Source organism: Podarcis melisellensis (assembly GCF_964234715.1).
Source record: "Podarcis melisellensis genome assembly, chromosome: 6".
Classification (NCBI taxonomy): Eukaryota; Metazoa; Chordata; class Lepidosauria; order Squamata; family Lacertidae; genus Podarcis; species Podarcis melisellensis.
The window spans coordinates 74,126,056-74,151,324 of record NC_138538.1 but is presented as its reverse complement, the minus strand read 5'-3'; the positions used below and the strand labels follow the sequence as shown (position 1 = coordinate 74,151,324).

General features: G+C 43.0%; 1 long non-coding RNA gene across 1 annotated transcript; it reads right to left on the bottom strand.

Annotated features, from left to right (window-relative positions):
• Window positions 1-5,104: 5,104 nt before the first annotated feature.
• On the bottom strand, window positions 5,105-18,549 carry LOC309371561. The gene is made up of 3 exons (XR_014169198.1): window positions 18,462-18,549; window positions 7,326-7,410; window positions 5,105-5,184 (listed from the first exon to the last, which is right to left on the bottom strand). It is a non-coding gene; the product is annotated as an uncharacterized lncRNA (long non-coding RNA).
• Between the last annotated feature and the right edge of the window lie 6,720 nt (window positions 18,550-25,269).

Here is a 25,269-nt window from a genome sequence, read left to right as displayed (position 1 = left end):
GTGACAGGGAGGAAAAGGAATAAAGGAAACCAAAGGTGTGTGAAATGGGGAGTTGGAAAATAATTTATAAACGGAGTTGGATATGAATAAACACTGGGCAGAACTGTTGATACGAAGTGATGCAAAGTGTGAGGAAGATGAAATCAGTTGTGATGGAACACATTCCCGAAATGAGGGGCTACTTCAAGAAATGATTGAAGAGAAGTTAGAAGCGGGAGGAGGGAAGCAAGAGGAAGGTCTGGCTATGACTGCATACAGCAGATTTAAGAAAATGGGTTGGGGGATATGTTGACCTAAAAGGATTAGCATAATAATAGAGGGGGTGGGAAATGGACTGAAGCAGACAAAGAGGTGCAGAAACCCAGGCTTCTAATCTGCCATATGAATCAGACCTTGATTACAAGTGCATTTGCAAGTCTTTAGACCTAAGGAGGCCGATGACAGTTAAGGCCAACACTTGTCAGGTAAATCTGAAAGCCAACAGAAAATAAACCAAAATTCATTCTGCCTCTTCATGGGAAATACAATTTAACATGGGGAGATTATAAATGCAAAATACTTGTGATACAAGCATTTTTGTCCTGACATTTTGTTGCAGATTTCAAAGCCAACCAAATGTCTACATAATGAACAAATATGCCATTGTACCTGGCCTAATTTTAGCTGTAGGCATGGTCTGATTGGTGTGTGAGAGAGTGAGAGTGAGAATGAGATTGATTTGATTTATTTATATTTCTATGCTGCTTTTCTTTAACACACACACACACACACACACACACACACACTTCAGTCAAGAGCCAGTAGAGAAGTTAAGAAGAAAACAGAGTACATGAAACACAGTGTAATGCATTAAGTACAGTATTAAATGTAGAATTAAAACAATCCCAGAGAAGCTTACCAACAATAAATAATAATAAAATGAAGGGACATAAGAAAGGTAAAAGGAAAAGTAAAGGACCCCCGGACTCCAGTCAAAGGAGACGCTGGGGTTGCGGCACTCATCTCACTTTCAGGCCAAGGGAGCCGATGTTTGTCCACAGACAGTTTTCTGGGTCATGTGGCCACCATGACTAAACCGCTACTGGCGCACAGAGGCATTGACGAGTCGAGTGCCAGAGCGTACGGAAATGTCGTTTACTTTCCCGCCGGAGCGGTACCTATTTATCTACTTGCACTGGCATGCTTTCAAGCTGCTAGATTGGCAGGAGTTGGGACAATGGGAGCTCACCCTGTTGCTGGGATTCAAACTGCTGACCTTCTGATCAGCAAGCCCAAGAGGCTCAGTGGTTTAAACCACAGCGCCACGCACGTCCCTACATAAAAGAACATCACAAGTACAGCATAACTCACATAGAATAATTAACAAATCATCAGTGAAACAATTGCAATCTATGAAACACAATTGAAGCCAAAGTAATATTAAATGATTAACAAATCAATACAGCCAGTGTTATTTTTCTAGAAAAAGAGGTGCCGGAACCCACCATGAAACCTCCCTTTTTCTCTTATAATGACAGTGGCACCCATCTGAGAGGCATCAGAAATGAGCTCCAGCGCGTTCTGACTGAATAAAGGCCCAAAATACAGCCTTAATAGCATATAATACAATAATAACAGCATTAACAAAAGAGCAACAAAAAAATAAACTAAGCACCATTAAGTTCAAACACACACACACACACACACACACACACACACACACACACACTCCCATGACTCATAATCTTTGTTCATTTCATTAAAATAAACATGTACATAATGGCTGTGGCAGCAACTTCCTTTTGAAGGTTCCTTGGGCTGGGTACGTTGGGCTGAAATCAACCACCCAGTGATGGAAAGAGAGTGAGAGAGTGAGAGAGGTATTCCATCACTGGCCTTCCCTTGTTAGAGAGCTAGTGTAGTGTAGTGGTTAAGAGTGGTAGACTTGTAATCTGGTGAACCGGGTTCGCGTCTCCGCTCCTCTACATGCAGCTGCTGGGTGACCTTGGGCTAGTCACACTTCTCTGAAGTCTCTCAGCCTCGCTCACCTCATAGAGTGCTTGTTGTGGGGGAGGAAGGGAAAGGGTACTGTTAGCCGTTTTGAGACTCCTTAAAATAAGGTAAAGGGACCCTGACCATTAGGTCCAGTCGTGGCCGACTCTGGGGTTGCGGCGCTCATCTCGCTTTATTGGCTGAGGGAGCCACCGTACAGCTTCTGGGTCAGGTGGCCAGAATGATTAAGTCGCTTCTGGCGAACCAGAGCAATGCACAGAAGCACACGGAAAGTTTCTCAGCCTCACTCACCTCACAGAGTGTTGTGGGGGAGGAAGGGAAAGGAGAATGTTAGCCGCTTGAGACTCCTTCGGGTAGTGATAAAGTGGGAAATCAAATCCAAACTCTTCTTCTTCTTCCTCTTCTTATACTGGTTCCTTCCAAAAAATAAAAAATAATTATAATAGATCATCAATAGACAGGTTGAAGCTTGTAGGCTGTCCAGCTGTTTGGAACCTTCTGAGTTTTTCTACTGAGGACTCCTCTCTCTCTCTCTCTCTCTCTCTCTCTCTCTCTCTCTCTCTCTCTCTCTCTCTCTTACACACACACACACGAGAGAAATTTTGGATTTACTTTCTCAAAGAATATCCCAGGTTCAGTCCTCAGCTTCTCCAAATAGGACCAGAAAAGATCCCTGCCTTAAATCTTGGACAACAGCCTTTTCTGTTCCTAATGAAGTGTGTGTGGGGGGGTGGGGGTGGGATAGGTTGTTTTGCAGTGGAATTTCGAGGAACTGAAGGATTTAGGTATACATAAAAATTGAGGAATAAGATCGCCACCGGCTTATAAGAACAGCCAGTGGCGTAGCGTGGGGGGTGCAGGGGGGGCTGGCCGCACCGGGCGCAACATCTGGGGGTTAGGGTTAGGGTGCGCAAATCCACGGGTTAGGGGGTGCAAATTACTTGCCTTGCCCCGGGTGCTGACAACCCACGCTACGCCACTGGGAATAGCTGTCCAATTTTGTGAAGGCCACAGTCGTTTGGGGTTGTAACACCCGCACAATCCTTACAGCAGCCATTGTGCTAGAAAGAGCTGCCTCTGAAAGGTTGCGAACTGGGCAACAAGATAGTTGTGAAGTTTGGCAGGGATGGGTGGTTTGTCGAATGGACCCGCAGGAAGATCTCAATAAACTCTGAAGGGGCCTACAGACTCCCACTTTGAAAACTGCTTTTAAGCAAAAACCAGAGTCCTACCGGTGTTCAGCATTTCATTTACTTCCATCGTAGCGGGGAGATCCTGTTTTGTTCCTCCCCTTGTAAATTATTACATGCACCAGAGACTTCAGTGTCAGGAAGCAAGAGATAAGTGGTACGCTGTGATTATGTGTGTTTTTCTCTTTTCCCATCTGCAATAATACGATTCAGTGCCTGGTTTTACTGGAAATGATTGCCAGTGGGGAAGACAGGGTGGTGCATATTACAATTATAAGCCAAAGCTGCTAAAAATAAAAATAAAAATGCATGGCAAAAATACATGCATTCTCATGTGCAGATCTAAATATGCTCCGAGTCACACAAGGCTACCCAGGAAATTTCCCCATCCCATTTATTTAGATTGGGACAGGCCAATCTGCACATGAGGATTTCTGTTCTGCTTTGAAACTGATAATGTGTTAGGGAAGCTGCACGTGTGGATGAAGGTTCCCTGGATTCCCTGGTTGAAGAGAGAACAAAAGATTCATAGAGTTGGAATGGACCCCAAGGGTTATCAAGTCCAACCCCCTGCAATGCAACTAAAGCATCCATAGCAGATTGCCTCCCAACCTCTGCTTAAAAAAGGACAGCTTGCAGTTTGAGGCCCATTGACAGGCCTGTCACCAATGGTTGCCCAGTCAGACATTGGCCAGGAATTAGAATTCAAGAGAGTCCTTTCAGCTTTTTATAAAAAATAAGTATTTTTTTTTAAAAAGATCTTACCAGCCACTGCTGCAAACCACAGTGGTTGCAAAAATATTCTCCTGGTCACCTCACCCAGAATGCTCAGCTCTGAAGAAGGAACTCCACTTTGTCTATTTCTCAGCTAGCTCCTAGAGGGCTCCCTCAATAAAATATTTGAGGGGGCCACCCCCCCCAGTTCACAGGCATTGCCATTCAAATTGCATGTGTGTACTGCGTCATGTGGGGATGCGGGTGGCACTGTGATGTAAACCACTGGGCTTGCAGATCGGAAGGTTGGTGGTTCAAATCCCCGTGAGAGGGTGAGCTCCTGTTGCTCAGTCCCAGTTCCTGCCAACCTAGCAGTTTGAAAGCACGTCAAAGTGCAAGTAGATAAATAGGTACCGCTCTGGCGGGAAGTAGATGGCGTTTCCGAGTGCTGCTCTGGTTTCACCAGAAGCAACTTAGTCATGCTGGCCACATGACCTGGAAAAACTGTCTGCGGACAAACGCTTGCTCCCTCGGCCTGTAAAGTGAGATGAGCACCGCAACCCCAAAGTCATTCGTGACTGGACTTAACTGTCAGGGGTCTCTTTACTTTTTTACTGTGTCATGTGATTGATTATGCAAGGTGAGGCTCACCTCTCCCCCCCCCCAATTTTTTATTCAATTTGGCACCCCTGTTCTCAGATCTCAGAGGTGGCAGAGAAGCTGCTCCAGACTGCTTGGAGGAACTGCACACTGTTGGGATGAGGCCCAAGAGGCAGCTCCACAGTCCCTTTCTCCCTGCTTTGTCCCTTCAGCTTGGGACGGTCAGTCCCTTTGCCTGACTATCATCAGAAGGTGGCTCTAGGGAGGTTTGTTAACATTTGTGTGGGGAGCATGTGCTCTAGGTAAATATATCTGAATTCTCTGTGCAGAGGCATTAGGAGTTCGGAAACTGTGGCTGAAATGAGAGCATTGAAGGGCAGGAGAATCTGTGCACATTTTGTAATTAGCTATCAGTACCACAGTACAAAAATAATAAGAAGCCATCCATTGTCTCTGATGTTCTAAAGTGGTTTTTCTTCTTCTCCTCAGCTGATTAGTTTTCAGTGAGATTTGAGGCTACTCAGTACCTCGGTGCATCTCGTTCATAATTCTTTGGAAATGCTTTTTTAATCTTTTAAAAGAAAACATTGACTAACTAGAGGGAAAATGTGCTATTAAGAAGAGAGAGGAGGCTGCGTTTTTCTTCAGTTGGTTGAAAATCCATATTCCTTATAACACTGAGGGGAAACTGGAAAAAAAGAAAAGAAGAGAAAGAAGTAGTTGCTTGTGTTAGGGCCATATGGGAGTCATTTAGGGGATTGTGTCCATTTACTGTTCAATAAAACATGAACGCTTACCATAGCAACCGCAGTGGCATGTGGTATAATGCTGCCTCTGAGATGCAGGATGCAGCATTTAATAGAAGAAAAATGCTCAGTTTTGAGAGCGTAACGAACCCAAGAATACTTTTCGTGATAATTTTCTTTTTTAACACCAGAAAACAATTTTGTTCAACAAAGCACTTCCTCCTACCAAGTAAATACAAAAAAAGAGCATAGATAATAATTAATTCTCTGTGTTACTTTCCATTTTGGAAGGTCTTGTTTAGTGGTGTTAAAAGAGGTTGTCTGTTCAATGGAATCAGCACAACCACACAGTTTTGTTGCAGCCATAGTGACAGATTGTGATTTTTATCATCCTTCTGTTGGTGCTGTAGAACCATAGGGAAAGGCAGATTTGGGCCCAAGAAGGTGAAATGCTTCATTTTTTAATTTTTTGCATCCACTTCTGTGCTGTCTACCCCATGCAGAACCATTTTCTGTGATTATCTACCTAGAGTCAGAAACAGAATCTATTTCTGGGTACCTTTACCTCAGTTAGCATCCATTTCTGTGTTGTCTACCTCAGACAGAACCCCTTCCTGCTTGGCTTCCTTGTATACTCCAGAGCTTATGGTGAGGAAACAAACTGGGTGATGGGTTGAAGACAAGTGGAAGAAAACAACAGTTGCATACCCTCCAACATTTCTCTGATGAAAATAGGGATGTCTCATTCCATAATAAGAATTTTACTATTTATACCCCACACATCGTACTGGGTTGCCCCGGCCACTCTAGGCAACTTTCTACATATATAAAAACATAACAAAATATTAAACATTTTTAAAAAACTTCCCTATAAAGGCTTGCCTTCAGATGTCTGGAGGCATACCCTCCAGTGAAAATAGGGACATCCTACCATACCCTCCAACTTTTCTTGGTTGAAAATAGGGATGCCCTACTGAAAAGTGGGACATTCTGGGATCATATCAGAAACTGGGATGGCTTCTCTAAATCAGGGACATCCCTGGGGAAAAATGGGACACTTGGAGCACCTGCAGTTGAATGCAACCCAACTTGGTGAGGGTTTATGATCAAACCTATCTTGTGGCAGTGAAAGCTGGGAGGAAGGCATGCTTTGCTGCCTCCATTTTATCCTCATTGTGCCAGCAGAGTTTACTTCCTGTGATCTTTCAAGAAGTCACTACTTAGGATTTAGAGTGCTTCTAACATTCCCTTTCATCAAACTCGTCTGGGCTGTGTTCAACTTCAGTTTCAATCTTTATTGGGAATGTATCAGATTAATCATGCGTATTAATTACAAACTGTGCGTTATTATTTATCCATGATAAAAGTGTGTTCTTTGTGCAAAGATTCATAGCAAAATAACATTTCTCACAAGCAGAAGTAAATTAAATTGAAGTAAGACCCCTAATACCACCATCTGTACAAGTAAATTACTTTCCGAGTAATTAAATATGCATATCTGAGCTGCACACTGTACAGATGAACCAGGTTTTATTGAAGCAATATGCTTATAAATCCCTTAGGTATTAAAGATGAAGTATCATTGGCATTTTGTATTCATGCAGCTATGAATAAGGAGTACATGTGAGTGAGTGAGTGAGTGTGTGTGTTTGTCTGTCTGTCTGTGGGCTGAATGGGCGTCATATTATGGCTGTCACATATTTTTTTAGGGATGTGTTTGATTAACTTTTCATGATTAATTATTATTTGCCAGCAAATAACCAACATGATCAGTCTATTTATATTGGTGACATTTCACAGAGATGTAAGGCTCCATAAGCTATATTAATATTGCATGTGTTTGAATTTACAACGGCAGGACGCTCGCTTGCCTTCTCCGGGTTCTCTGAAAGTGGAACAATGCTGTGAAACTACTTTTCATTATATCAAGGGGACTCATTACAGCTGCATTCGTCCCTCCATGAAATACCAGTAGGCGACCAGTTGAAATTCATGGTCACAGCCCTTTATTAGATCATCAGAGTTTGTAGCCCATAACAAATACAAGTACAGCAAGGAACAATATCGTTAAGAAATGACTCACCTACTACCCAGCCGGCCATGGGTCTTGCAGAATAGCAACTCGCTGGCTAGAAATGTCTGACCTTGGCCCTGCGGCTATCAACACCCTGTTTTCACAAAAGAGAACAAATGAGCAGCGTGTTCAAGTTATCAAGTTATATGGAAGGATTCACAGGACTATGTTTTTCACACAGTGACTGAAATGATCTCAAGGTAATATGTACACCTGAAGCTTTCGGCACTCTTTTTTTAAAAAATATGATGGTTTAAAATACGTGGGTATTAGATGTCAATGGGGGATAATTTGCCCATGATGAGCTGGTAAACAACTGAATGAGACTTCGGTGTGTTCTCTGAATTCACTCTTAGTGATCTGAAAATAGAAACTTCTTTAGTAGAGGGAGTAAAGGGGGGGGGGAGGACCCAGGAGCAATATCCTGAGCCTTAAAGAAGGAGCTTTGTGGCCGCAGAAATTGCAAGATAGAGAGGAAAGTTACTATAACTGCATGCCACGGGAACCGTGACAAAATAACAACATTCAAAAAAGTTCATCATTGTTTCCTTAGATTTTCTCCCACATTTAAATATGGATACAACCAGTGCTGCTTCTTCTTTTTATTTTTTAAAAAGGTGTCAGTACAGTGGTACCTCAGGTTAAGTATTTAATTCGTTCCGGAGGTCCGTACTTAACCTGAAACTGTTCTTAACCTGAAGCTAATGGGGCCTCCTGCTGCTGCCGTGCCGCCGGAGCCCGATTTCTGTTCTCATCCTGAAGCAAAGTTCTTAACCTGAAGCACTATTTCTGGGTTAGCAGAGTCTGTAACCTGAAGCATCTGTAACCTGAAGCGTATGTAACCCGAGGTACCACTGTACTCACCATGAAGTTGTTGCAACTGGTGCCACTGGAGAGAATCACTACATGATCTGCAAGCGATCAAAACCTCTCAGTGCTCTCCTTGGTTGCCCCTTCTAAAAACAGTGCATTTTAGAGCCAGTTACCTGTTGAATCTCCTGCCAGCCTCACTTAGATCCGCTTTTACTGAGCTGTGTTTCCAAGCTATGCCCTCTGCCGTCCTGGACGCATGATATAACAGGGTACCATACGAAGACAGACTCTGTATATGTAGGCAACCGCAGGTGGAAGATATCTTGCACTGTTTACTATATTGACCACTATACATTGGACCCAGGAGTAGATTTCTCACCTTTCTGTCCAAACAGGAAAGATTTCTCTCCCCGGCAGAGAAGGTCCTATGGCTTCTTAGCGATGTAAATGCTTTAGTGACTCATAAAGTCGCCCTTTTTCCTTTGGCGGCCAAAAAGATCAGAAAGAAGACCCAGGACAATATATCAGTGAACTGTAAGGGAGATGCAGAGATCTAAATAGATACCATTATTTGTGCCACGACACCCCTTTTGCTTGTATTTATTTTTGGATTCAGATTTGTCATGTTCAATGGCTAGTATAATAAAGTTATTTCGGTTAGATTGGCATTGTTACGGTAAGTGCCACAGTTTTAACATGTGGAGGGAAAGGTGCTGGTACTGTCTACCCCTGAGTACCCTCAGAAAACAAATCATTAGATATGACTGCAGATAGTCTAAAACCAGAAATAACTTAGTCATGATATTACTTTAATGTTGTTGCGAGTAGTGCTTGTAGTCTGAATGAGTCAAATGAATGAGCCTTCTTTTGTTATGACACCCTGCTGTGCAGATGTGCTTGCACATCAGCCAACAGGCTATATCAAATGCCCTATGTCTAAGTTTCCATTGTCACCCAGTAGCCATATTGGTACATTTGCTTGCAGAATAATTGAGACTTCCTTCTTTTTTTTCCTTTTTGTAAGAGGTAGCTGCTTGCAGCCTCTGGTGCAGACATACCGCACATTTAAGGCACATTGCTTCTGACAAAGATGTAGTTTACCTTTCATAGAGTTACAATTTCCAGAACATTTAGCAAGCCACAGTTTCCATGTTTCTTTGGGGGAAGTCATGTGCTTTAAATCTGATTTTAATGTTCTGTAAATATGGGGTGTGCACTCCTTAACCAAGACTTTGGCTGATTGACATCCAGTGCCCTTTTTAAATGTGCTGGGTTGTTCCTGTTTTTGTTTTTATTATGTATTTTGTGTTTTTATATTGTGTTTTTATATCGTAACTGCCCTGAGACCTGCAGGTATAGGGCGGTATAAAAATTAAATAAATAAAAATAATAAGCCATGACTTTTTTTTAAAAGGTGAGTTTGACATTATGGGGAACTGCTGAGCATGATTTTGCTATGATTGACAATATACTGCTGCAATCCGGAGTACTCTTAGTAGGGATTACATCTAACTAAAACTTTGGAGCTTACTTAAAAGGAAGCATGCTTAGGATAATTAACACGGGACATTCCTTTGGAGAGCTACAAAACTGGTGCTATAAACCCCATGCCTTGAAAATTATTATATGTTGCTATATGAAACAACAAAAAAAAAACCCCAATGTATTGTGCAAGAGCAGGAGGGAGAGATAAATAAAAATGTTCTGCCTTCGGTTTTGCTATCTAACAGTAACATGCCTCAAAATTGTATTGAGAGATGGATATTAAGTCTCCACTTGCCATTTCTAACCATTAAGGCATCATTTTGTTCAGGGACCGTTGAGCCTTTTGCAAGCTAGGAGTAGCATATCCCATCAGGATTTCCTCCTCCTCTGTCTAGCTTTCATCTACTTAGACAAAATTGAGTTAAGAAAGAAACCTTCACCTGAAAAGCTTTTTGCTGGTTGCTGTATCTTTAAAGCTTTAAAAGCCTTTTCCCCCTTTGCGTTGCTCTTTCCTCCTTTTTTGCTGAAAAGGTCCCTATTTTTCTTATATTTCCCCCTAGAGAAACAGCATCATTTGAACATTTTTTTTGGGGGGGGGGTTGGTTAGCTGCATTTCATTGTGAAAGAATAAGTCAGGGCAGATCAATCATACAGACATTTTTATGGAGTGCAGGGGAGGAGGGGAGCAGGGCCCCCAAATAAAAATCTACATTTCCCTGTCCAAAGTACAGATATTTTTACAACCAGCCCTGCCCTCAACAACCCTCACATCTCCATTTGCCAACAGCATGCTAATGTTCCAGAGAGATATGTGTTAATGCTTCCTTCTCCCTCATTAATGGGATGCTATTTTGTGGAGGAGTATCACACCTAATGTGCAAATCTTAGTCATTTTTAACAAATAATAAAACCTTTTTATCCTCTGCTGGTGTTTACTTTTCAGCGCCTGCAAGTTTTTTGTATCTGGGAAATAGCCTTGGCCAATTTTGTATCGATGTGGTTAGATGAGAAACAAGCAGATATCAAATGAAAATGAAGTATCTTAATAGATATGGGCCGGAGGCACTGCAAAACACTATCATGCATTTCCATTTTCTCTGATCCTCCTAAACACTTCAGATTTCACCTTTTCACCTTTGAACAAGATGGCACTGACTTTGATCTTTTCAATTTTGTTCAACTCCAGGCGAGGGCAAACTACTTGAAGACTGTTATCATTTAGATCTTTGACTCCATCTCACCTCTCTGTTGCCGCCCTGTTTTTTGTTTTAAATAAAAATAAAAGAAGCTTGAAAAAAACTTTTTAAAATTTTTTTTTTAGCATTTAAGGTCAATACTCTACGTCATTTTACCATAAAACCGAATATGTACATAAAAATAAAATCTACAGTTGCAAGATTGAAATAACAGCCATTTAAAGGATCCAAGTACTGCTTTGTATAATGCTTTTTTAATTGAAAAAGAAATTATAGGAATCCTGGTCACTGAAAATGTAATGCAGCTGAGCTGTGGTGATACATCACATTATGCTCAGAGTTCAACAGCATAGTCAGAGAGAAACAAACTTTCAAGTATCCAGCACAGATTTACCGTATTTTTTGCCCTATAGGACGCACTTTTCCCCCTCCAAAAATGAAGGGGAAATGTGTGTGCATCCTATGGGGTGAATGCAGGCTTTCCCGGGCTTCCTGCAGCTCTGCGCCACCCTCCGGATCCCGGCGCAAAGCCATGCGGGGCTCCGGAGGGTAGCGCAGAGCTGCTTGCGCTCCAGGGCTTCCTGCAGCTCTGCGCCACCCTCCGGAGCCGGGCGCGAAGCCGCGCGGGGCTCCGGAGGGTGTCACAGAGCTGCCTGCGCTCCAGGGCTTCCTGCAGTTCTGTGCCAGCCTCCGGAGCCTGGTGCGAAGCTGCGCGGAGCTCCGGAGGGTGGCGCAGAGCTGCCTGCATTCCGAAGCCTGGTGCGCGCTGAAGAGTGCGCCCGGGCTTCGCGCACCTCTCCGCAAGCCTGGGGAGGGAGACCGGTGTGGCTCCCTAGGCTTGTGGATAGCAGGTTGTTCTGGGGGCTGGGGTCGGGGGAAGCTCGGGCTTCCCCCGCGCCTGCTCCATGCCTGGGGGGGGGGGAAATAATTTTTTTCTTTATTCCCCCCCCCAAAGAAAATTGGGTGCGTCCTATGGGGCGGTGCGTCCTATGGGGCAAAAAAATACGGTACATGTTCACAGACACGCAGATTTGTAAGATGAGCTTGTTAACCATTTTGCAACATCCTGTACACAAATGTTTGCCAAAAGTTTTCAGTTATTTTGAGTTTACCTCATGTATTCATTTAATTGCAAAAAAGAAAAAAGCCATGTTGTTCTATAAGAAAAATCATCTTGCTCCCCATTTTTATTATACGAAACAAAATACCACAAAATAGTGTGCAGGCTTTTCAGAACTCTTCATCAAACTAGCTAGCAAATTGAGAAATGGTTGTGGTGGTTATTTTTTTTTGGGGGGGGGGTTGATATTGAAACCATGGAGTCTACATGCGCTCACAGTCTGAAAAATGGAATGGGGAAGAGGCAGCAAAAATTCAAATAAGGTTCTTTTTAGTACTACAGAGGTATCAAAACAAGAAGTATAATTTGGCTGATTCCTCATCTCTGGCAACACAAGAACAGGCTGTTGCTCAGGCCTCTACCCATGCTTAAGCAAAGCATGCAGATTTCTTGACAGGTGGAAGATAGGAATTGACAGGAACTAGGAAGTATTTATGTTAGCAAAGGTGAGATGGTGTGCTAGGCAAAAAGCTAAATAGGGCAGCTTTATCTAGCAGTTTGGAGATACAGGCTCTGTGGATTCGACAATGGCCAACCCTGCCCCACGGCAGGGTTTCCCAAACTTGGGTCTCCAGTTGTTTTTGGACTACAGTTCCCATCATCCCTGACCACTGGCCCTGCTAACAAAGGATGATGGGAGTTGTAGTCCAAAAAAACAACTGGAGACCCAAGTTTGGGGGCTGCTGATCTAGCCTGATGAAGAGCACTGGAGAACTCAAATGCTTGCACACTATTTTGTGATATTTTGATTGACAGCAAAGAGGAACAAATCAATAGCTTCAGGGTGGGGTAACAACAACAACGACAGATTTATATACCACCCTTTATCAAAAGATCTCAGGACAAGATAAAAATACAAGGTGAAAGCACAAATAAATAGTTAAAACAAAATAATACCCTGCTCCCACAAACACATGAAAAAGAGTATCGGATTTCAGTCAGCACAAGGCCTGGTTGAAGAGGAGCATTTTTGCCTGGCACCTAAAGGTGTATAATGAAGTTGCCCTATGAACCTCCCTGGGGTGAGCATTCCGCAAACGGGGAGCCACCACAGAAGAGGCTTGTTCTTTGTTGCCACCCTCTGGTCCTCATGTGGAGGAAGCACACTAAGAAGGGCCTCGGATGATGATCACAGGGGGTAAGGTATTTCGAAAAAAACTATCCTCCCATCTTATGGAGCAAATTCCCAAACTACAAAGAATCTCAAAAAAGTTTCAGATGTTTCATTTGCCTTAGTCCGCTCCACTTCACCTTGGGGAGGAGTTGCGGTGGATCGCGTGGCCACCCACTCTCCTCTGAGGGCAGGGGACGACACCCATGTTGCCCGGGGAATCCCGGCCATGTCAGCGATCAGCCGGCCAATCCGCTGGCTGGTGGGGGCGTGGCTGGGACCATTTAAGCTGTGGCGCGAGCCGGAGAGCTTCCTCTTGGCTTGCTTCCTCAATCTCCTTCCCTCAGTATTTAGCAGGTATTTCTTCTTTGGCCTTGCTATGGACCTCGGTTGGTCGCCATTGAGGGGCCTGGTAGGAATTTTTCCACTTGGCAAATTGGCTTAGGCCATTTCATTTTCACCTAACTTGTAGCAATCGTCACAACTTTGTAAGGTTTGGCGGTTAGGCATTGGTTGATCTTATGATGGGGAGGGGAGGTGCAGCCATCAACCAAGCTTAAGGGTATTCCGTTAAAGGAATCTGGGGGCGTGGATCTTGTCCGAAGTCCGGGGCTGGGCTAGGGCCATGCCACGACCCCGGCAGGAACACCTGGGGGAGCTCGAGTTGGTATGCATCGATGGGGCTCCCCCTTCTGGTGGTTTACCCTTACCAGACTTCCTGCGTATCGGACAGGAGTCAGATATAGCCGGGTCCATTCAATGCCTAAGCCAACACCACTCACATTCTGTAATCAATAAAGTTGTGACCAAAATTTGCCCAATAACGTTAATCTAATATTTTGTGTCCTGGTGTGTTTTATTCTTCAACGAGGTGGTGGTTGTGGGGTCTTGACACACAAATGCAAGTGCATCCCCTTTCCTGTATATGCATTTTGTTGCTCTGAAGCTTCTCCAAGTCTCCTTAACTAGTAAAGAGCCATATCTCTCTTTACAACCTTCAAGTGCCATTTTAAACCATGGTAGAAATTGTTAATTTTTTATTTAGGATTCCCTTCTCCTTTTCTTTCTTTGCACTTATCTTACATCTGAAAATCAATTATCTCCCCAATGCCTTCCCATTCAGGTTTGCTGTTTCATTTCCCCTAAAATAACCTATTTCAATGGCTGATCTTGCAGAGGAATATCGAGTGCAAACAGTTCAATTAAAACAAAAATCACTTTAGGGAAATGTCTACCCATCATACCACACGTGAACCTCTGGGAGACAGCATTCATGTTGTCTTCATTTTGGGGAATAATATTTCCCACGGTGCCAACTTGTCCTCTACTCTGGCTATATTTTTGGTTTGTCTGACCCTTTCGACAGAGCAATATGTCAGAGACCAAATTATTTCCTATGTCAACTGTCTCCTGCCTTCCTTCACCCATGTTACCCCTAAATAATTCAGTTTATATATTTCAGGTTGCTCCAACTAGCTTGTAGTCCAGAAATATTTGCCCAGACATGTTATCCTTGGGAAACAAAGGCCAGTGTTACCCATTATGTCAGTCATGTGGAGGCTGGTTGATAACATTTCCATGTGGCAGCTTCCGTTACAATGCATATCTATCACCTGAACCCGTATACCCCACCTTGATCACTGAGATCACTGGCAGGAGCATCGTTGGTCCTTCCCCAAATTGGGTGAGGCTCATTTGACAATAACAAGAAACTGAGCCTTCGGTGCCATCAGCCCCAGTCCTGTGGAATACTCTGCCAATAGAGATTCAGTAGGTGCCTTCTGTGCCAGCTCTTAAACACCTGCTGAAAACTTTGGTCTTCTGCCAAGCCTATACCATCAATTAAGAATACATCCTTCCACAATGGTTAATTGATTTCTTCTTTATGGTTTTTATTGTACGGTTTTATCCTTGTCTGGGGTTTTTCTTTTGTTGTAAACAGCACACACACACACGACACAGTGGTATACAAATATTCAATAAAACATGCATACATATAGCATGTAAGGTTAAAGGTAAAGGAGCCCTGGATGGTTAGGTCCAGTCAAAGGTGACTATGGGGTTACTGTGCTCATCTTGCTTTTCAGGCTGAGGAAGCCGGCGTTTGTCCGCAGACAGCTTTTCAGGTCATGTGGCCAGCATGACTAAACCGCTTCTGGTGCAACAGGACACCATGAAAAGTGCCAGAGGGCATGGATACACTGTTTACTTTCCCACCGCAGCGGTACCTGTTTATCTACTTGCACTTTCGAACTGCTAGGTTGGCAGAACCTTGGACAGAGCAATGGGAACTCACCCCATTACATGGACTCTAGCCTTCCACTCAGCAAGTCCAAGAGGCTCAGTGGTTTAGACCACAGTGCCACCCGTGTCCCTTAAATATCATGTTGACCAGGTGTGGAGAACCTTTAGTCCTCCAGATGTTGTTGAACTACAATTCCCATCAACTCTGGCCATTGGCCACCCTGACTGGGGCTGATGGGAGTTGCAGCTGTAGCAACATCTGAAAGGTCAAAGGTTCCCCAAACCCAATGCAGACTCATCACATAGATCACACAGGTTCATGACCTAAGGGACAACTAGGCCTTACATAACACAGACATTTTGGGATTTCATTTCCAAGCAGGCATCTTCAACTCTGACTGAGGACCCTCTGGGCTTTGCTCTAGTCTGAGATTAATAGCATTTCAGGCCAATATTGATGGGGAAAGGTGACGGCTGTAGGGAGCTCACAACCACTAATGCGACAAGCTTTATGCAGTTTTCTTGCAACTTAATTCTGCAGCAAATGAAATAGGAATGATTCATAAATTTATGTGGTTCGGCCACAGGACTTCACAAATTACCATGAAAGAATGGCTTTCTCTTTCTGCACATACTTGGTTGGGGATTGTGGGAGATTTAAAAAATGTGGGAGACTTGGTAGGGAAACCCTAACTGCCTATTAAAAGAACTCTAAAGGAAAAAAAGGTGTAAAAAAGCATGTTTACTCAGAAGTAAATTCTCCTTTGTCCAGTGGCACTTCAATGTTTCAATGTGTTTAGGACCTGAAGCCCCCATTTCAAGTTTTCATTACTTTAAAAAATACATGAATTCAGTACCAAAAATAAAAATCAGGCTTGGCATTTTAATAATTGTTTTCATTTAATTTGTTTTCCTAGAGGGATTTAAATCACCATTCCTAGATGCATCATAAGCAAAAACATCCATTAGAACCCATTCTTTAAGACTAATGAGTAGATTTAAACCTCATTTCCCCTGCTTGTAAATTCTGAGCTGTCCACTTCCTTAAAGCTGAGCTACTCAGCTCGTCTGCTATAGCAAGTGACTCTTGATTATTTTAAGTCATCTTGCAATGAGATCTACTTTGATCTGGCAGCTGACAGTCAAAGCATGTATCATGATGTAAGAGCTGAGCTTTATCTGTGCAAAATGTGTTGCTTTAGCTTTTCAAGTGGTTACACGTCGTGAAGCCCTAATTAAGTTGCAAAAGTCCTGGGAGGGACACGAAAGTGCTGTGTTTTAATCCACCAAACTTGGTCTTAATTATGCATCGTGAAAGTTAACTGGGCCAGATTAAAGGGGAAATGGGGAGAGCAGAGTGCCAAACTAGACAAAATGAGAAAAACTGAAAACCGACTGTCGCCAACGCCAACATGGGGAAGTGACAGGACTGTAGTTGCAATGTAGTTCCAAGTCAGTTCAGTTTTCAACAGGCAGCTGGATATCATCCAATATACTGAAGAATCTTAACAGCACACCGTTCCAATTTCCACTGCCTGTGGGCCCATCCAGCCTGAAGACAAGCACCTGTTTAAATTCCCCATCACTGTCATGTGAGCTTCTGTGACAAACTGTTTCCATGGAAACCAAATTATCTTGACAAATGTTCAACAGACTGCTGCCTAATCCATCTACACAGCGTTGTAAATTAGTCATCTGTCTACTCTAGATCTCCTGTTCCTGATTACAACAGGCCTCCAGCTGGCCGGTAGCAGAAGTCAATGTATCGGATTGCTTTCTGAGCTGAGGCATTGGCCATAAAGGACCTCGGGCAGATGCAGTTAGAGGAAGTTAGAGGAAGTGCGGCAGAATTGTGAAAATAATAATAATTGCGAATCAGACTATGCAAATCAGTCCACTTCTTGTTTTCGTAGGGATCTTGAACCAGGCTGAAAATGTCAGTCCTCTCAAATGAATCCCCCCTTCCCCAAATACTGAGGGATAAACAAGAATGTCAGTTTCATTTCAAGAATTATGATGTTTTCTTGGCTAAAGAAACATGCTAACAGAAAAAGAGAAGACTACATGACTGAAGATGAGTCATTGGATGAACAGATGTTATATGGGTTGACAAGGGGTGATTTAGGAGGAGCAGCCATAGTTTAGTGTGAAGCTCACCATTTTATAAGGTCCCATGTATAATCCCTACCATCTCAATTTACAGATCTCAAGTAGCAGGCCTTGGAAAGGCTATTGCCTACGACCTTGGAGAGTCTTTGTCAGTCAGAGTGGACAGTCCTAAGCTTGATAGGCCATTGGTTTGATTCAATATAAGGCACCTGTCTCCCCTTTTTGTTATTTTAGCATGGTTTTACAGGCTGCAGAACAGATGAGCAATAGCATGACCAACCAACACTGCTATGAAGTGCTGCAACTTCAAGTTCCTTTTTTAAAAAAATGTATTATTTGTATCCCGTATTTAAACTTAACCAAAAATTCAAAGGGCAGCTTCCACAAAGCAGCACATAACCCTTGTCCTTCACAACTGATGAGTAACTGAGGTTCCAAAAATAACTTGCTGAAGCCTCCAGTAGAGCACTTCACAGAAATCAAGCCTGGATGTGTCTAGACACAGGGGTTGCTGTGGCCAAATCAGAGCTCTCTCAGTAGGACCACAGTTGGCACGCCAGCCAAAGCTGATGAAATGCATTCCTCAGCTAGGAGTTCAGCAAAGAGTCTTTTGCCAGTCACTCCAGGTATGGTCCTCCAATTTCCCCTTTGGATGCACATGGCAATACCCTGTAACACGTACGGTAATCCCAGAGTTTGGGCTTTGCCAAACCCTGTTAAGGTAGCCTATCTTTCCTACCCGGAGTTGAGTGTTAAGAAAGTTGTCGTCTGTTCTTTTAGCCCAACACTGTTGCCAAGGTTGCTTTCTCTTGCCGTTATCTATGATGGAGGCTCATAATGGTGTAAAATATTTCCTCTGAATTGCTGTTATCCATAATTCTTACGAGCGTCTGATAGTTAAAAGCCACCCTTACGGTTACATTAAGGAAGTGAAACCCACACTTATTAGTCTCTCATTTCATCCTGTTTCACGTCGCCTCACCTTTTTGGCCTGTGCAGCTCTTTTGCCCATAATGAACTCCATTTAGCTTCCCTGCAGTAGGACCTTGTCTTTGTTAATCACTGACCTGGCAGCATGAAACTGCATTGAAGAGCAGGCTAGGATTTCTTTTGTTGCTTTTCTGGATTCTCCACTTCCTCCAGCAGTCGTAGGTTCCAAGGAAAGGGAGAAAAATAGCCCAAAGAATAAAAGATAACTAAAATAAAATACTTTAAAGTTGCACAAGTTAGAGTCCTTGATTTCCCCTTCGTCTGCCCACAATAGTCAGATATGTGGGAATTTTAAGGGGAGGAGACAAAATGTTCAGGCAGTCTAGCAGTGGGGAACCTCTGACCAACAGACCAAATTAGGCCTGGCATTGGTCCTGATTTGACTCCAACAGTGCAAACCAGTATCACACTCGAAGCTGCAGGTGATGTCAGGTGTGAGGAAGGTGGAGGCACAACCACTAAGGAACAATTGCAAAGGCCCGTTGCCAGCACTGATTGGTTGTGATAGCAATCCTGCCAGTATTGGCTGTGCTTTGGAGTTCCCTGTCAGGAACTTTGAACCACAGCCAATGCCTGCCTCAAGCAAACTTGCTGGAAGCACAACTAACCCTTTACATAATTGGCTTGAATTGAAGCCAGCAGAGTACAGGAATTTCTTCTACAGGTGCATCATTGCTGCCACCTGCTTGCTCACCCACCTCTTCCTCTGTCCCACAGAGAGCAAGCAACTTAGAGGGGGAACACAGCATAATGGAGAAGGCAGGGAGAGATGAAGATAGTCACTCAATGAGGATACCATGGTTAATGTTATCAAATGCTCCTAAGAAGTTCAGCAGAACTAACAATAATACATAAGTGATCCACCAGGGTGACCAAGGCTGTTTCTGGTCCACAATGTGGCTTAAAGCTGGATTGGAATACAGTGGTACCTTGGTTTGCAACTGTTTTGGATTACAACCATGTCAGACCCGGAACTGCATGTCCCTTTTTTGGGATTACAACCCCCCCTTTTTTATTACAACCCATTTTTTTTTTTGGAGGCCCCATTGGTGAAAGTGTGCCTTGGGTTACAACCAGTTTTGGTTTACAACTGGACCTCCGGAATGGATTATGGTTGTAAACCAAGGTGCCACTGTAGATCCAAACTGAGGCACTACTCAGTAAATCCACTGAGGAAATATGCAGATCATCATCACAAGAGTGCATACCAAGAATCCATCCTGAGAACCTATTGAGAACCAGTGGATAAATTCCTTAAAGAGAGCAACGTGTTTAGCCATAGTTGTCAGATCCTGGAGAACAAACACGAACATAGAAGAATGGTTGGCCACAAATTCTCAGCTCATGAGTAGATAACAGAATGCATAGTTGTGAAATTGGCATGCACGAAAATCTATATGCTGGGGAGCACACTACTGTATTTCCTTTATTTAGAGAAGGGATTTTCATTCAAGTGTTCTGTCATACTTACACAGCTGCCAGAGCTGCTCCCCCGCCCATCTCTTGACCTTTGGATTCTGTGCTGTTGCAAAGATGGCAGGATGTCAATGCCCCCCAAATTGAACCTGTGATGTGTTTTTCTTTGATTTATGGGTTTGTAGTCAAACTTTATAAATAAAGTATCAAGCTGAGCAATCAATCAAAAGATAAGCAGATTCCTATCTTTTAGAAGGATTCTGGCCCAGTAAGTGAGGTCTCATCCATCTTTTGCAAGCTTCACTTTAGCTTCTGACCAAGAGGGAACTCCTCCCGATCGTGGGTTTCTTGGCATTAAATACTACTCCAAGTACAAGCTCTTAAAATGTATCTTTCACTTGTTGCTTTTGCTGTTCCAATCCAATTTCAAGAACACTTACATTTTCTCTTTGCACTTTATTATCCAAACCTTCCTTCAATGTTGTAAATTCCAAGGAAACGGTGCCATTTAAAATCCTCCTAGGTATTAGTGTAAATCTGTTTTGCTATTCCAAACACACACACACACACACACAAACACAAACACACACACACAACCGAGTACACTCAAACTGAATCCCCATTTGTTCTATTAGCATCCTCTGAATTTTTCTTCCAAACAAGACCAATATTATCATGTAATGTTTTGCTTTTCTTTAGCACAGATGGTATGAATATGCAGATTGGTGATTTTCTAATCAATACTGTTGCACTTGGGAGTATATGTAAGTATTGTAATAAAGCATTAGTCAGGAGTGATGTTGTAACACACTGAGATCACACACATAAATCTAAGACACCACGTCTAGACACTCCAGGGAAGACAGCAAGCCATGGGTTAGAGCAGGCTTTAAGGGAGTGAAGACTTTCAAATATGATGGGGAAATAATGCAATTTGCAGACTTTAATAAAACCATTGGGGAATTAATTTCAGCAGGGCAATATTCTTTCTCAAGACATCCATGATCTTATGTTAGCTTTGCAGCTAATCAGAACAAGAGGCATTTTACCTGTTATCTCTGGCATAAGCACAGTGTGGTATCTGTGAATTGCACTAGATCTTTAATGTGCTGAATATGAAAATAATCCCTTTATAGATATCGGTTTAGCACTATAAAACTGCATTATGCAAACAGCACACAGACAGCATAAACCTTGGAGATTCAGAATCTGAAGAGCTTACAAATTAATCTCATAAATGCCGGCTGGAGCATGCTCTAGCAGAAGGCATCCAGCCATGAAACTTGACCAACTGAACCTGCAAAGTTTTAATTAGTAGCATTTTTATGATACGGTATAAAAGGACAATGCATTATTTGTGCCTGTTTTTATTTTTGCACACACATGTATGCGATACACATTCCGCACACTTGAGTTCCTCCGCGAAGGTCTAGCTTTAATTCCCTCTCCTTCCTCTCTTTGTGACTTGAGTTGCCTTTGGCAATTTTGCTGTTGGTACAGCTTTTGGCATCTGATTTTTAATCAGGCAACCTCTGTTTAAATTACTGCCAACCGATTATGAGACACAAGCAAGTAATCTGCTGCACCATGCCAGCAGTCGTGTGATAAAAATGTCAATTTAAACTTGGCTAAGGATGACAAGGCACAATATTTTCCTGAGCACAGAATGAACTGAATGCATAACAGGATCCTGTCTATTAGGTTTACCAGAGCTATATAAGCAGTCAAGCCCACCCTCTAGATCTGTACTGAAGAACACTTGAAGACGCTAATCAGAGGAGACAGGTGCAACTTTCTGGAGTTACTTGTCACTCAGTAATGGCATTCAAAAGCCAGCCTGGGATGCTTCAGAAAGGTGGTGTGTGGATACCATCCATTATATAGATTAGTCACTAGGTGGCCCAGGATTTAGTTGTAAGGTAAAAAGGTAAAGGACCCCTGGACGGTTAAGTTAAATCAAAGGTGACTATGGGGTTGCGGTGCTCATCTCGCTTTCAGGATGAGGGAGCCGGCATTTGTCCACAGACTGTTTTCCGCGTCATGTGGCCAGCATGACTAAACCGCTTCTGGTGCAATGGGACACCGTGGCAGAAACCAGATCTCATGGAAACAACATCTACCTTCCCATCACAGTGGTATCTATTTATCTACATGCACTGGTGTGCTTTCGAACTGCTAGGTTGGCAGGAGCTGGGACAGAGCTGGGACAGCAGCTGGGACAGAGCAACGGGAGCTCACCCCATTGCAGGGATTTGAAGCACTGAACTTCTGACCCATTATATAGATTAGTCACTGGGTGGCACAGGATTTAGTTGTAGCTGAGGGAAACCAGGAGTTTGTTGTATCTGTTCTGCTCTCTGTTTAAGAGAATCAATGAAGTTCTTTGCCTGCTTCCCAACTAGTGTGTCTTCTAAACCTTCCATAACAGGTGGCACCCTAAGGAAAGATATGAGAACCTCTTCACACAGTACATAATTAAACTATGGAACCTTACAATGCAACCGAATATCAGAAAGTTCAAAATATTACTTAACTGTGTGCAGGGGGAGTCAAGCAATATCCACTTAACCTATATCTCATCACCTGTGAACTGCTGGGTAACATTGAAATTCTTTATTTCTTTATTTCTTTTTGTTTGTTTGTTTGTTTTGCCATTCTTATCTTTATTTTACCCCCAAACCACGAGGTGGTGCATTTGCCAGAACTTTCCTCTTTCCTCTGCTTTAAGACACAAAAAACTGTCACCTCGGGTGCATATGGTCATCAATTCAAGTCTCTGTTTTTAGAGAGTTGACATGACATACCTGCCAACTCTACCCTTTTCAATTAAATCATAGACCTGATCTATGGAGAGCGAAGATACTGGCTGGCTCATCTGCACACAGAGAGAAAGAGGGTGGAGTGAGGTCAGAAACATTTCAAAACAACACCTGTATTGTTGGGGATAATAATAATAATAATAATAATAATAATAATAATAATAATAATAATAATTTATTAGTACCCCATTCATCTGACTGTGTTACAATATATGGAATACGTGGCTATGTGGCATCAGTTTGGGTAACATGTTTTATATATTGTTATAACCTTTGGGGGTCATTTCTGACCCCAAAGGTGCAGGAATGTTAAATTCTGATAGGGCTGGGGTTTTCCACTTGTCAGATCGAGAAGTAACATTTAAAAATTTGGCAAGATGCCACTAAGAAGCCTTTATATGAATTCTCCAGAATTTTGTTCTTGTGTGTTGCTTGTAAATATTATTCACCATTTGGCAGGTGAATAACATGTCGATCAGAAACGTTTTACTTAGGCAAGGATATTTAATCACTGAAGAGGGTGAGGTTGTGAGCTCTTAATGAAACCTTTTTTAAAAAACAAGAAGTCGTGAAATCCACAGAGTCAGAAGTCTGGCCCCCACTGGCTGCGTATGTGAAAAGAAACATAACTCTTATTTTGTACAGAAGCGGGTGTGGAAGGTGAGAGTGAAAGCGCTCGTAAGAATTTGTGGCAGGTGTCTAAACACGGAGGTAAGTAATAAGCAGATATTGGCTCCTGTTGGGATCAATATGGAGGTTTGGTGACCCGAAGAGGTTAAAATTGACTCAAAAGTAGAGCAGTAAATCTTGCTATTGATCCAAAAAGCAGAAATCAATATATATATTATTATAAACATTTTTCTTTTTGTTGGAGATGATAAAGGTAGGGTGGGTTTTAAGACTTTATGCTGACATGTCTTGGACAGCTGAGTTGTTTATGCCATTTAACTAAGGAAGGAAGACAGGACTTTTTCTGGACTTCCTTCCCTAGCCACTTCTACCGATGAAGTTGTTCTGAACAGATTTCAAATCCTATGCCCTTGTTTCCATTGCTATACATTTTGGATGTGGAAACATGCTTAGGCTAGGCAACTGGAGGCGTATCTAGGGTCCCTTGCACCCTTGGCAAAGAGCTGTACAATGGTACCTTGGGTTAAGTACTTAATTCATTCCGGAGGTCTGTACTTAACCTGAAACTGTTCTTAACCTGAAGCACCACTTTAGCTAATGGGGCCTCCTCCTGCTGCCGCGCCGCCGGAGCACGATTTCTGTTCTTATGTTGAAGCAAAGTTCTTAACCTGAAGCACTATTTCTGGGTTAGCGGAGTGTGTAACCTGAAGCGTATGTAACCTGAAGCGTATGTAACCTGAAGCGTATGTAGCCTGAGGTACCACTGTATTGACGTACCGCCTCTGAAAAAAAAGTTATGTTACCACAATAACTACATGAGAAATCATTACATTTTGCGCAACCCGAGTACAGTGGTACTTCAGGTTAAGTACTTAATTCGTTCTGGAGGTCCGTACTTAACCTGAAACTGTTCTTAACCTGAAGCACCCCTTTAGCTAATGGGGCCTCCTGCTGCTGCCACACTGCCGGAGCACGATTTCTGTTCTCATCCTGAAGCAAATTTCTTAACCCGAGGTAATATTTCTGAGTTAGCGGAGCCTGTAACCTGAAGCATATGTAACCCGAGGTACCACTGTACTTGAAATGTTCGGAGTGATGGCAAGGCAAAGAGGAAAGGCGAAAAGAATTTGCCTGCCTTTGTGCCATGGTGCAAGAAGGACGGGAAACTTCTCCTGTGTTTGATCTTGCCCTGATAGCATCGTTGCATCAGTACTTTTTGCTCTGAGCATTGAATCAATGCCTGGATGCGCTTGTGTTCATTGGTAACCAAAACAAGGACCTGAACTGTGTTTTCTGTCTTCACATTTAATGTACACCTCTTTCTCAATGAGAGCTGGGCTCCCAGATTAGGCCGGATTGGGGAAGAACGAAACATCCCAAAAGGCAGGGTTGTTCTATCTCCTGTCACAACTGCAGAGGAAGCAATTCTTTCTATAATGGCAGAATTTTCTGGCAAAGCATAATAGAAAAGCCAAATTAGGGCCAGCTTGTCCCTCATGCTGTAAATGGGCAGTGAAAGAGAGAGAGAGAGATATGTTCACAGTACATCATATACTCCATAATTTCCAGACCTCTGAGCCATGTAGAGCTCCCCACCCCTTCCATACCCCCCAACAAACCACTGACCAAAAACTTGTTTTTGAGTCCCGGACTCTTGCAGGAGCCAGGTGTTTTGCACAAGAGCATGAGACCAAGAAACAAGCATCTTTTGCTCTGGCACAAACCAGCTGGCTCACACCAGAACAGGGCATTCTGGGATCCGAGATGGCTTCTGTAATTCCAGGATATCATGCTAAAATCAGGACAGTTGAGGGGTCTGCCCTTCCCTATAGAGGGTACTCAGAGGTGGGAGACCAGCATGGTGTGTGATCTAGAAAGGCAGTCCTACAAGAGCTGGGAATTTTTAGCCTGGAGAATACAAGATTAAGGGAAAGCATGCCAGCTGTTTTCAGACATCTGAAGGGCTACTATGCAGAAGACAAAGCAGAATTGTTCTCTTTTGCTCCAGGAAGGAGGATTA